The sequence below is a fragment of the Vigna umbellata genome, chromosome 9 (genome assembly GCF_029865625.1).
Source record: "Vigna umbellata cultivar VRB3 chromosome 9, Vumbellata_1.0, whole genome shotgun sequence".
In the NCBI taxonomy this organism is placed as follows: domain Eukaryota; kingdom Viridiplantae; phylum Streptophyta; class Magnoliopsida; order Fabales; family Fabaceae; genus Vigna; species Vigna umbellata.
The window spans coordinates 25,636,692-25,649,688 of NC_142173.1; the positions used below are offsets into that span (position 1 = coordinate 25,636,692).

A 12,997-nucleotide genomic window follows, 5' to 3' on the forward strand; every position below is an offset into this window, starting at 1 on the left:
GAGTGGCGTTCTGTTCCATTAAAGTGGTGTTTTGTTGATGCAGTCGTTCCACCACTGTTTCCAACAACCTGGTGTTGTTGGACGTATCAGGCTCGCTCGGTTGAGGAGGAGGAGGAAGTCTAGGTGCCATTAGTTCTCTAGATCAGAGAAAAACGAGCGTTAGTAATGTTCAAGAGTTAAAACAATAACTCATTCACATAATAAGCACACAGCAAAAACGTAGTGCACTCATAGCCTACAGTGTTCCTTAAAAGGACAAAACTGCTCTGATACCACTAATGTAACATCCCAACATATAGTAATTACCATAATCAGAATTAATTACATTAATCATATAAAACAGTGCAGTCTTACAAATCTGAACTAGCGTCTAATTGCCGAACGGCATAAACATAAAGAAATAACGAACGCTTATACAAGCAAGAGTTCAGGGACGAACGGTCTTACAAAACTATAACCGAACGTTCAAAATAACATAAATAAAACTAACTACAAACACTCGCGAGCGCTCTAAGGCTCTGCTTTAACTTCTACCTCCACCAGGTTAGCGTCTTCCAAAATTTCTTCTTCTAGCACTTCTTCAAGTGACGCACCTCCATCTGCTCACATCCACACGGATGATCATTGCAATGACAGGACGAACGTACATATACAAGGCGACAACACAAGGAAACGAAAGGGTAAGCTTATATAGTTTAAATCATACATCAACATATACAATAAACATATCATTCCACGCAAGCACTCATGTAACATTATATGACTATATATATATATATAATTATGACGACCGTCCGGACTGTATGATCTGTGTAGCTACAAGCGTCCTCGCACCCAAGTGGTGTAGTAGCCGGGATATACCTAATCAGCTGCCACTCGAGGTTAGTCCGTTCTTACGTCGCCCATGTTAACTTATGGACTAAGGACCTCCTGCCATTCCCACACATGAACTACTCCTCTCTACTTGAGAATGAGTGTCACGGAATATCAGGATGGACCAAGCCTGGCTTAGCTTATCCACAGTCATACTTTACCAAATTTAATATTCAAAATATATATAAGAGACGTTCCTCCATGGAACGCTCGTTCAAATCCCATACTCATAGAATCACTCAATATAGTGTTCGCATGGTAAGATCTTATAATTTATCATCATTCTCATATTTAACTTTAAGAGCATAAAAGGACGAACGTTCAGTCCTTTGAAGAATTAGGACGAACGTCTAAAATAAGTACTGGATGGACGAACGTGACTCTCTGTTGGGTCAGTTAAATGAAACGACTCAATTTGAAGGAGTACTGATACTTAGAAAATTTCATAATAAAGATCTTGAACCAGATTTAATATAGGAAGGATGGTTAATACTACTTAGAAATTTTCTTTGAAGGAATTTGCACATGGAAGACCGATACTAGTATTAGAACGAACGTAAGAATGTGAATATTCAAATACTTGAACGAACGCTATTTACGTTCGGCAGGGAATAATATCGAACGTTCGGTTTAAGACCGAACTCTTTATTAAAGCGGACGCTCGGTATATGACCGAGCACAAATCATGACGAACGCTTGGCAAAATGCCGAGCGCTCTTTAGGACGAACGCTCAATATGGAACCGAGCACTATTAAGGACGAACGTTCGACATAAGGCCGAACGTTCTTATTTCAGCATTGTTTAAGTTAAGGCATACGACACTCTATGTTGAGCCGAACGCTCAACATAGTAACTCAATAAAAACGCTCGCTCTCACACCGAATTCTTCCCAAATGAAAGAATTCAATTCTAAGTCTTTTGCAGGGAAACCGAACGGTATAAGACCGTACAGTGACGAGCGTCATTTATCAAAGGGAAGATTTAAAGTTTCAGATTTTTCAACCTTAACAAAATTTTCCAGATTTCAAATTTATAAACTTTATAACTTTCATTCCAGATTTAATTCACCTTAAATATCATCATCATATAGATCTCAACATTTTAATCATTCCAACCATACAATAACCATACTCAAGTCATACGTAATCAAATCAACATGCCTTTCAATCAAAATCAATAACATATATAATACATACAAGCAGTGCTCGTTCATGACAGCTCAATCAAACCAGAATCATATCAGATATCAGTGAACATCCATAACAGCTCATACTTCATACAGTTCGTACATGCAACTCAGATCGTACAACATACAGTATAAATTAAACATATAAGCTTCCCTTACCCGGATTGGAAATCAAGCTTGTCCTAGATGTGAATGTGACTTCGTCCCACTACGTTGTTCTTAGGTTCTCGACACTTCCAGAACACAATCTAACCACGGAATACAGATCACTTAGAATGAATACATGCTTGCATGCAACTAAAAACCCTATTTTTCCAGAACCCTAACGACGAGCTACGGAAAGGGGACTTACCAGTTCCAGTTCTTGAAGCTGTTCGGTCCAAAAGGAAGCTCACAGCTGGGCGAACGTTCCTACGGTGCTGTAAGTTGATCGGAGAAGAAGGTAAGGAGTTATCGTAGAGAGAAGGTGAACTGGTTCTAGAGAGAAGTTGGAGAAAAATGAAAGGTTTGGTTCTGAGGAAGAAGAAGAGTGCGTGCAGGTGAGAGAGAGTTTTTCGAAACTCAGTTTTGTTAATTTCCACGCCCAAACGAATGAGCGTCTCCTCTGCTGACACCTGCACTCTCACTTCTGACTTCCGAAACTTCTACGCGACAAGTGGCGCTCTTGCATGCAGCGTTTAGTGCGTTTTTAATGCACTGAACGTGTGGCGCGTTGCATTTATGGAAGTAGTCAGGTGACTCAGCAGTGAAATAATGACAGATTTGACAGTAATCATGGTTTTAAATTTCCGAGACTTCACAAAACTCAACCACCAAAATACTTTCTGTAACGCCCCAAAGTATAAAACATCTCACACACCAAATATTTCATTAATAATATAAACATCGTACATTGTTACAATCATCCATTTATGAGTAAAATGGTTCACACTGAAAATACATTATATTTTTACACAAATAAAAACACTCTTAATTTTTTTTTTTCTTCTTAAAATTATCTTCATTTTTCTGCTGCTTCCTCCTTCACTTGAATTGGTTCAAATGTCGTTCCCTCATCTGCTCCCGTATAACAAAAACATTATACGATCATCGCAAAAATAAGATTTTTCCGGCACAAACAAACAAGTAAGGGTGAGCTACCATGCACAATTCAAAGATATAATGTTGATGGAAGTCTCGGGTGGTCATGCACTTGTGGTGACATCTACAACACAGTTATGGCCAAAAATATAATATATCACATCACCCACAAGGTTAGTCCATTAACGTCTATGAACATAGACTAGGACCTCCTACTACTCTCACCACATAATACATCCTTCTCTAATTGAGATTGGAAAATTATTAGAGTTTTAGGATCACCACCAACAACAGGACCCTCAACATCAACATATACACTAATACCATGCCAATTTAGAGTCTCTCCCCGAGACTCATACTATATTTCAAATGCATAATTTCATATCAATCATCACAATAAACATTCATAATAAAATTCATACAAGATAATTATAAACAATTAACAATAATAAAATATTACTGTAAATGGTCATATAAGAATACAATATTTGACAATCATAAAAATAATCCTAATATAAAAATTCATGGGGAAACAAGAAGTTGAATCTGGCAGAGCCGGTTAGACAACTTCTAATCCATCCAAAAATACAATATAATTAAATAACAAGAACAATAACATGTATGGGGAAATAAGAAGTTGAATCTGGCAGAGCCGGTTAGACAACTTCTAATCCTTCCAAAAATGCAATAAAATAAATAAGTAAAGCAATAAATAGTTTGGGGAAACAAGAAGTTGAATCTGGCAGAGCCGGTTAGACAACTTCTAATCCTTCCAAAATGCAATAAAATAAATAAGTAAAGAAATAAAACGTTTGGGGAAACAAGAAGTTGAATCTGGCAGAGCCGGTTAGACAACTTCTAATCCTTCCAAAATACGATAAAAATAAACAAGGAAAGCAATAAAATGTTTGGGGAAACAAGAAATTGAATCTGGCAGAGCCGGTTAGACAATTTCTAATCCTTCCAAAATACAAAAATAAACAACTAATAACATACAAATGGCATAACATAATCAATATCACGTTTTACAACTATCACACTTGGATATCAACACAAAAGCATACTCTCATTTAAATTCAAAATCATACAGAAACAAAATACTCCATATTCAAGATTTAAGATCAGACAAAAGCAAAATATAGCATATTCAAGACTCAAGATAATACAAAAGGAGATACTCAAGGTTAGCTCCCCTTACCTCTATTCCAGACTTAGTTTCCTCTTCTCAAACCGTTCTCCGGAAACTTCCAGAATTTCCCCTCTTCAACTAGAATTTCCTCCAACTCTCTTCTCTCACAATTTCTCTAGAATTTTGGTGCAAATCTTCAGCCTCCCCCCCTTGGCTATTTATAGCCAAAAAATTTTTTTACTATTCATTTTTACTATTCACTTTTACTATTCATTTTTACTATTCAAATATTATTTTTTATTCACCATTCTTATCTCTGAATGATTAATTCTACGTGGAGTGTTCTCTTCCACAATTTATTTTAATATTTTTTTTAACTATTCACTATTCACTATTTACTATTTACTATTTACTATTGACTATTCACTTTTCTTAAAAAAAATCCTAAATAAGTTATCAAAAATTTGAAACTCTCCCTCTAGAATTACTATAATTTTATATCCAAAAGTTTACATTTTTCTATCCATTAAAATTATTATTACTAATAAAATGCTAAAATTTACTATTATAAATATTTTTTCATGGGTCTTACAAATTAAGCTACCAAAATTTCTTATTAATCTTTCCACATTTTATAAACTTATATATTTTCCATTCACAAAGAAATTTATTACTACTAGTAATAAAATTATTATTATTAAAGTAAATATTTTTCATGGGTCTTACATTCTCCCCAACAACAAAAATTTTCGTCCTCGAAAATTCGACATAAAAATAAGGTTATGATTATTTCACCTTATCTTCTAGTTTCCTTGTAAATTCATTTACTCTTCTTTCCCAAACTACTTTGACTAAGTTGATGATCTTTCCTCTAAGTCATTTTGTTCGATGGTTTTCTATACTTATGGGTTGCCCTTGTAATGAGACATCTTCTTTGTTTGTAGTCGCATCTATTTCTAAAATGTGAGAAAGATCTAACACACTCTTTCTTAGTTAAGTAGCATTAAAACTAAATGAATGTTGACTAATGTGCTTAAGAGAAATTTCCTCGTGCGAAGAGCTTCTCCCATGGTTGAACTTACTAACAAGAAGATATTACTCTAACGGTTTTCTCCTAAAATCAACATACGACTTCTCCCTACTGAGATCCCTAAGTCATAATTGACTTAATAATAGACCCAAAATCTCCTCCTTTTACAAAAACTTTTTAATTTAAAATCTCATCACCTAAATACACATTAACTCTCATACCAGATTTATGTAACCTAACCACTTATGCCAAATCATCACTTATAGCTCAAAACTTTCAATTTACCAACTTCCAACTTTGTACTCTAACCTATAATTTCAATATAAATTTAGTATATTGAAACTTTGTACTCTAACCTATAATTCCAACTTTGTACTCTAACCTAAAATTTTATTTTATTTTATTTTTTTTTTTGAATGAAGGATGACCGGTACTGTGACAACAGTTTCGGTGGCAATGACCGGAACTGTAGCTACAGTGGAAAATTTTGGCCATAAAAGGGCCAGTCCTCCGCGTCGAGCGACATTTCTGACTGCCCACACTCTCTCTCTGTCCCTCTCTTTCTCTCTCATTTCTCTCCTCTAAGCGTCTGGAATTTGCGCGGAGCCTCTGCCTCAGTGTGTCTTCGGAGTGTCTGAGATCTGCGCCGAGCTTCTGTAAGCCCTGCTACTCCGGGTAAGTCCTCAGAACCTTGGATCTCCCTTTCCTTCTTTCTTTTTTTTTTTTTTTCGTCATGTTGTTTCTTTCCTTACTCCCCTTCAAGTTTCTCGTTCCTTCTTTCCTTTCTTTCCTCCCTTTGCCGCTTTATTTGCTTTTCTGTATTCTTCTCCTATAAATTTTTTTTTTCATTTTTCTAAACTTAAAACACTTAAAACACAACTGTCTTAAAACTTAAGGGGTATATAGGCTGGAAACCAGACGTTAATCTCCCTTCAATTGAAGGTATGGCAGAGACAATCGGGTAGAACAACGCCACGTACCCCACTTAAAACTAAATAAACACAGAAACTTAATTTACATGAACAACATGGACAAGGACAACTGGACATAGATCCGTTTAGGACCCTTTTGCAAGGACCGTGAAACAGATCTGAGACTAGACACTGAAACATCAAAGACTAACTGGATAAAATAAACCTAAAAGGAAACAAAAACAAATAAAGAAAACACTGAATTAAGAGTCTAATATATATATATATATTTTTTGTTATGCTTTTTGTTTTGTTTTTGTTCTTTTTATTTTTTTTTATTTTTTTATTTTTATTTTTTTATTATTCTTTATTTTTTTTTTAATACTTCGAGAGGAAGGAGGAGTAATAAAAATGGAAATAGAGAGATCCACCTATCAGCGGTGGCGTCCTACTGATGATCAGATTAAGATGATGACCAACATATACAATTATGGGGTCACACACCCAAGCAGAGCCCAAATCTTTGAGATCGCGTCTCGACTAAGGACTTTCGGAGAAGCCAGCGAATATAACGTGCAATGCTGGTTCAACAACCATGGCAATCGGGTCAGGCACATGCAAGCGGAGATAGACCCCACTGGCACTATATTTTCTTTGCTGCCGCGATACATGTATGGTAAGAACTCTGATCATATCTCTATTTTTATTGAATATTTCTCTTCCTCTTCTATTATTAACATACAAATTTTTTTTTTGTTGAAAGAATATGACTGGGTAGTTATGAGGGCACCGAGGCTGCTGGATTTGTTCCCCATTCCGATCATCATCGACGACGAAATAAATGAACGACAAATCCCTCCACTTATGCCTCCTGCATTCCGTACCAGAGCTCCCTCGACGGAGCTTACCTTAAGATCGCTCCCCCAATAACCACTTTCCATATTAAAGTTTTATATTTTTATGGACTGTACTCTTAACGGTCACTTGTGGCCGACACTTGAACATTATATTTTTATTTATGTACTGTGATCTTTATCTGCTTTGTTTTATATTCTAGTTAATGATTTTTTTTTATTTATATATATATTTTTTTTTCATAATGAAATTAATATTATCTTATGTTTTTCCTTGATTCATTTAATCTAAACATCTTCTTATTATCTTTATATGTGTCTTAGCCGATTTAATTTGCAATGGTAGTTATTACTTAATTCACTTAACTGGTATCTACACTTAAAATTTTAAGACCTATTCTAATATAATTTAGTACACTATCCAGAATTACTTAAGTTTTATAACTCGCAATCCTATACCCTAAAATTATAAATTACACAAGTAAATGACAAATAATAGTTGAGAATGCATCAAACATGTTTATAAATTTGAAGTTCACTCAAAACAACCACGAATTGCTATACCATAAAATAATAACAAGCAGTATATGTTCATCATATGAATTATGAAATCATGAGCAGCCGTATACTAGACATAATATATGTAAATTTCACATAAACTAATAATCAAAGATAATATCATGTGAAAACCAGTAGCAACAGATTGACTTCATTTACTTAATTAATTTATAATTCATTTTAATAAATAGTTAAACATATACGCATCATAATTCCCTAGTAATTAATTTTAATTTTCTCATTCGGTACACATACTAAAAACTAGATGAGTTCACTCCCCAAACCTTTGCCAAGCTAAGTATATTACATGTTTCACGGTTGGGTTGGGTGCGGGTTATTTCTCTGTTCACACAGAGAATTATTGTTATTACGTTTTATAATGAGTTCGTATGATAATTTCACTCCTCACACCACTGATATACAGAACATGGTTGATTCCTTGTGACACTAATGCTTTTCCAAAGCTCTTTTTATTCTAGTCTTTGAACTCAACTCTTCTTGTGCAACGTAAGATATCTCATCTCCTCATTTTGTTCTCGAAACTTCTTAAAACATTACTTCTAAACACTAACATCTTCACTCATCCTTTGAAACCTAAACTATGGTATTATATCTCCCTATTTTCGAAGGTTTTAACTAATTGTAATATCTTTCCTCAAACCTTCAGAATTTAAGAAAGGAAAATCATCTCTTGTAAGAGTCATGAGTGTGCACCCTCATCACTCCTATTAAGACGTTTTTTTGTTCTCAAAACCTTTAGTTAAATGCAATACTCTACTATCTAGACTTGGAGGAAATGGTGGATTATACTATTTAGACTCGGTTCTTCAAAGAGAAGACACGGAAGACCCACAACACAGAGGTCATCCTAAGGACGAACTGCTCTGATACCACTAATGTAACGCCCCAAAGTATAAAACATCTCACACACCAAATATTTCATTAATAATATAAACATCGTACATTGTTACAATCATCCATTTATGAGTAAAATGGTTCACACTGAAAATACATTATATTTTTACACAAATAAAAACACTCTTAATTTTTTTTTTCTTCTTAAAATTATCTTCATTTTTCTGCTGCTTCCTCCTTCACTTGAATTGGTTCAGATGTCGTTCCCTCATCTGCTCCCGTATAACAAAAACATTATACGATCATCGCAAAAATAAGATTTTTCCGGCACAAACAAACAAGTAAGGGTGAGCTACCATGCACAATTCAAAGAAAAGCATGACACTATTAATATACATAATACATTCACCATAAATTCTTGTAAGATGCAATTATTATACTAGACTCTATTATCCGGATATAATGTTGATGGAAGTCTCGGGTGGTCATGCACTTGTGGTGACATCTACAACACAGTTATGGCCAAAAATATAATATATCACATCACCCACAAGGTTAGTCCATTAACGTCTATGAACATAGACTAGGACCTCCTACTACTCTCACCACATAATACATCCTTCTCTAATTGAGATTGGAAAATTATTAGAGTTTTAGGATCACCACCAACAACAGGACCCTCAACATCAACATATACACTAATACCATGCCAATTTAGAGTCTCTCCCCGAGACTCATACTATATTTCAAATGCATAATTTCATATCAATCATCACAATAAACATTCATAATAAAATTCATACAAGATAATTATAAACAATTAACAATAATAAAATATTACTGTAAATGGTCATATAAGAATACAATATTTGACAATCATAAAAATAATCCTAATATAAAAATTCATGGGGAAACAAGAAGTTGAATCTGGCAGAGCCGGTTAGACAACTTCTAATCCATCCAAAAATACAATATAATTAAATAACAAGAACAATAACATGTATGGGGAAATAAGAAGTTGAATCTGGCAGAGCCGGTTAGACAACTTCTAATCCTTCCAAAAATGCAATAAAATAAATAAGTAAAGCAATAAATAGTTTGGGGAAACAAGAAGTTGAATCTGGCAGAGCCGGTTAGACAACTTCTAATCCTTCCAAAATGCAATAAAATAAATAAGTAAAGAAATAAAACGTTTGGGGAAACAAGAAGTTGAATCTGGCAGAGCCGGTTAGACAACTTCTAATCCTTCCAAAATACGATAAAAATAAACAAGGAAAGCAATAAAATGTTTGGGGAAACAAGAAATTGAATCTGGCAGAGCCGGTTAGACAATTTCTAATCCTTCCAAAATACAAAAATAAACAACTAATAACATACAAATGGCATAACATAATCAATATCACGTTTTACAACTATCACACTTGGATATCAACACAAAAGCATACTCTCATTTAAATTCAAAATCATACAGAAACAAAATACTCCATATTCAAGATTTAAGATCAGACAAAAGCAAAATATAGCATATTCAAGACTCAAGATAATACAAAAGGAGATACTCAAGGTTAGCTCCCCTTACCTCTATTCCAGACTTAGTTTCCTCTTCTCAAACCGTTCTCCGGAAACTTCCAGAATTTCCCCTCTTCAACTAGAATTTCCTCCAACTCTCTTCTCTCACAATTTCTCTAGAATTTTGGTGCAAATCTTCAGCCTCCCCCCTTGGCTATTTATAGCCAAAAATTTTTTTTACTATTCATTTTTACTATTCATTTTTACTATTCACTTTTACTATTCATTTTTACTATTCAAATATTATTTTTTATTCACCATTCTTATCTCTGAATGATTAATTCTACATGGAGTGTTCTCTTCCACAATTTATTTTAATATTTTTTTTTAACTATTCACTATTCACTATTTACTATTTACTATTTACTATTCACTTTTCTTAAAAAAAATCCTAAATAAGTTATCAAAAATTTGAAACTCTCCCTCTAGAATTACTATAATTTTATATCCAAAAATTTACATTTTTCTATCCATTAAAATTATTATTACTAATAAAATGCTAAAATTTACTATTATAAATATTTTTTCATGGGTCTTACAAATTAAGCTACCAAAAATTCTTATTAATCTTTCCACATTTTATAAACTTATATATTTTCCATTCACAAAGAAATTTATTACTACTAGTAATAAAATTATTATTATTAAAGTAAATATTTTTCATGGGTCTTACACTTTCCTTTACCATAGAAATAATCCTAAAATTCTCTTGATCATTAACTTTCAGGTTAACTTTTTCTGTGAAATTTTTTTCCCAGAAAAATTAACATTTTTCCATACAATATTATTACTTCAAATACTTTTTTTTCTTCTAAATCTGTATTAGTGATGTTTCAAACTTACTGTATTCAACTCTACAAAAAAACTTCAGTATTCCGCTCTAGCATACGTATTTAAAAGAAATAAAAAATGTTAACTTAATTAAACTGCTTTATATTTACCAAGATTTAGAAATTACTATAAATTATTTACTTTTTATATTTACATAATTAATCAGTTTAACTCGCTATATCAAGACTTTAACTGCAATACAAACATTTAACACCAAAGCTGTCTTTATCAAACTGTATCGTACCCAAAAAGGAAATTTAGGAAACTAACCACTGAAATTAGTTAGCAATTAAATTGTCAATACTGATGTCATTGCTTTTTCTGAGGATGCAATCACCATGTACACACACTCCACCAACCCACTGATTATTTTGATTCTAACTTCAATCATTAATTCTTCATTCGTTGAAGTGTCAGATCATTAGTTCCATTCTACACGTCTTATTTTGGGGGATTGGTGGAAATTCAGAAAGTGGTCCCAAAATAAATCACAATTTTGCTACCTTTTATTCATAGTGATAAGGTGACAGAAATGAGAAACGAATTCTACAACAATTTTCCGTTTTATTCAGCACCGTATGCTAAAAACAAAATTGTTCCACGTAAATACAAGAGAATTCTCCTCCATAACCAAAAAAAAGCACAAATGCTGAAAGAACGGACCTACAAATCTGGAAAACCGTGACCACAGGTAATAATAATCATAGCATCATTTCTGCTATAAAAACTATACACCTCGTCGATACTCCAGTTGCTTTGTGTTCTCCAGCAAAATCTGCCAGCCAACAAAGAAACAGGATTTAAGCAGTGAAATTAATGTAAAACTTGTTTGGACTCCTCTTAGTATAATCACAAAAGTGTCAGCAGGTTCTTACTTCTCGAATGTAGTTTGCTATTGCTTTGCAGCCTTCGATTGCCAGTTGCATAACATTTTCCAAAATGTCAATTGGTAGTTTAGAATCCATCTATAGACAGTAACAACAGAAATTAGTGCAAATAAAATTAAACTAGGAGCTTTTCCATTCTAAACTACGGAATATGGCAGGGAGTGAACGAATGAAATAAGCTGGATGAGAAAAGAAAAGCATTGCATGCTTTTCATAATAATGATAGTAGTAAATTTCTGATTAAAACTTTGAAGGTTCACAATCTCAACCAGCCTTTACATAGTGGCACGTGTTCGAAACAAATTTAACTCCATAATATCAATCTAAGAATGGGAGCAATAAACTGACTGATAAACTGTCATTGGAAAAAATCTATGCCAGCCCCACCAAATGAAGTTACCCTCCCTCTCTGTTTTGTGGACCATACATGAATTTCATCCTATAATAAGGTGGCGGAAAGAATATATCAACTATATTTCTTCAGTCAAAATTTAAAGTATCAACAAAAGATCTGCAACTAAAAAAGTAAAAGATGCTGAACTGGAATTCCAAATAAAGAGTTACCAAGTATGATACTAGTGAAAATTAAGTTACACTTGATCAAACATTAACTCAGACTAAAAAGAAGATTTGTCATGACATAACTCCATCAAAGGGTACAACAACAAATCACTCTATCAGGAACCTTCGTAAGAAGTATCTGTTGATTAAAAAACAACTGATATTTGAAAAAAGATTCATGTGTACAGCAAACTATTAAGTTGTTAAATCTGAGGCGAGCTTAGATAAGCTTCTTTTGGGGATTTCCGAACATGCACCTATTCCCTCGAGTAATCAAGCGTTAAAACTCTACTGTTCTCTCCAAAATCTCTAATAACAAGAACAGTTTTTGAAGGAAGAGGAATTACAGCTTCAACACCACCAGACTCTTTACTACGTGAGTACCAATGACTGAGAGAGCAATAAAAAGTTTTCCTTTCTGTTGAACTAATTTACCTGGTTGACTACACAATAGATACAGAGAAAATAACAAGACATGAATTAACCTGAAGCAGTGTTACTTTATCCAACTTTGGCAGAATTCCTAGGGTTACATCAGGACCTCCAGCACTGTCTTCTACATAGTTCAAATCTGTACACATTCAGAAACCTTTAATAATTAGGGCAGCCCGTGCATCAGAAGTAGACAGAAACAAAACAGACATACCACACTTGTATTTAGCCAGTTCAAAT

The 12,997-nt window shown here is 33.6% G+C and overlaps 1 long non-coding RNA gene across 1 annotated transcript; it reads left to right on the forward strand.

The window, feature by feature from the left end:
- The first annotated feature begins 6,593 nt into the window (after positions 1-6,593).
- LOC148193057 (uncharacterized) lies at positions 6,594-7,252 on the forward strand. The gene is made up of 2 exons (XR_015781946.1): positions 6,594-6,886; positions 6,974-7,252. It is a non-coding gene; the product is annotated as an uncharacterized LOC148193057 (long non-coding RNA).
- Positions 7,253-12,997: the final 5,745 nt, after the last annotated feature.